Here is a 1,861-nt window from a genome sequence, read left to right as displayed (position 1 = left end):
CACCAAGCTCCAATCTGATCTGGCAGAGTTTCTACAGCTGGATGGCCTTCCTAACGCCAACCACTCCAAGAGTGTAGTGGGTGCTTTTACAGGCCACCAGCACGAGGACCAGTCAGACAGTACTGGCATAGTTATATATATATATGCACACACACACACATACATTCACATACAATATGCCTATATATATACACAGACACACACATATATATATATTCACATACAGTGCATGAGTATATATATATATATATATATATATATATATATATATATATATATTTATTTATTTAGATATATATAAAGATTCAAATAAATGTTACAAACCTCATTATGGGATAATAAAAGCCAATGAATATATTGGTTTATTAATTATTACAAGAAGTGTTGAATATTACAATTAATATTCAAGTGTAAGGTAACTGGGTAAACTGGGGGGGGGGGTTATGAATTGGAACAGCTGTCAGAGATGATGTCCTATTTTATAATTATAAATTATTATTAATTTAATTATCTCTGTTTTCTTATATATATATATACATATATATATATAGATAGATATATAGAGAGATAGATAGATGGATGGATGGATGGATGGATACAAAGACAGGTAGACTGACAAATAGACAGACTGATAGAGAGATAGATAGATAGATAGATAGATAGATAGATAGATAGATAGACAGACCGATAGATAGATAGATAGATAGTGAGACAGATTTAGACAGACAGACAGACAGATAGATAGCTAGTGAGATAGAGTGAGACAGATAGAGAGAGAGAGAGAGAGAGAGAGAGACAGACAGACAGACAGACAGACAGATAGATAGATAGATAGATAGATAGATAGATAGATCGGTTTCACATAAAAAGCACCCATGCGAGTGCCACGTATAAAGTGCCAGTGTCAGGTGTAAAGCATTGGCGGTGGTGCCACATAAAAAGCACCCCACACACTTTGTAAAGTGGTTGGTGTTAGGAAGGGCATCCAGCCAGAGGAACCATGCCAAAACAGACAATTGAAGCCCGGTCAGCTCTTCAGCTGGCCACCTCCTGTCAAAGCGTCCAACCCATGACAGCATGGAGAACAGACGTTAAATGAAGATGGAGATGATATTTGTGTAGGTATGGCTGTATAGTTAGGAAGCTCGCTTGACAACTACGTGGTTTCGGGTTCAATCCTACATGCCACCTTGGGCAAATGTCTAATATAGCTCCGGGCTGTCTGATACCTAATAAATAAATTTGGTAACGGGAATTATGTAAAAACCCGTCATATACTTGACAAAAGGAAACGGTTAGTTTACTTGCCAGTAACTTAGTGGTTCGGTAAAATGATCGATAAAATAAAAACCATACTTTAAAAAGCGTATGCAGTAGGGCAGTTTTTTATTTTCTTGTGTCCAGGATTGGTCGTAGTACAATGACTAAAACGAGTACAAGACAGAAAATAGAACATACACTGTACACTTAGCTCGCCAGTATGCTCGGTAAACTTCAAGTGATTGCTACACGGAGAGATCGGGTTTCGTATCAAGAAAGAATATCACTCTTAATGAAAATCTAGGGAAGAATCAGCTATCTTTTATGTGTATGTGCATGCGCGCGCGTTTGCATAGTATGGTCACTCTTAAAAAGACCTTCAGGTCGAAACGGCCTTTGTATGACCTCTCGAATATAAAAAAATATATATATATATATATTTATAACATAACATTCGTACCTTATACAGAATACCAAATTTGAAAATACTTCGTTCGAATCTAATCAACGTAAAAAAGCACACACACACATGTAAAAGAAGAAAGCACACACACACAGTATATATATATATATATATATATATATATATATATATATATAT

The 1,861-nt window shown here is 35.7% G+C and overlaps 1 protein-coding gene across 1 annotated transcript in view; it reads right to left on the bottom strand.

Annotated features, from left to right (window-relative positions):
• Positions 1-1,861, bottom strand: part of LOC106875458 (uncharacterized) — a 34,434-nt gene that overhangs the window by 29,691 nt on the left and 2,882 nt on the right. The window lies entirely within an intron of this gene.

Source organism: Octopus bimaculoides, chromosome 20 (genome assembly GCF_001194135.2).
Source record: "Octopus bimaculoides isolate UCB-OBI-ISO-001 chromosome 20, ASM119413v2, whole genome shotgun sequence".
In the NCBI taxonomy this organism is placed as follows: Eukaryota; Metazoa; Mollusca; class Cephalopoda; order Octopoda; family Octopodidae; genus Octopus; species Octopus bimaculoides.
This window is presented reverse-complemented; position numbering and strand designations above follow the sequence as displayed.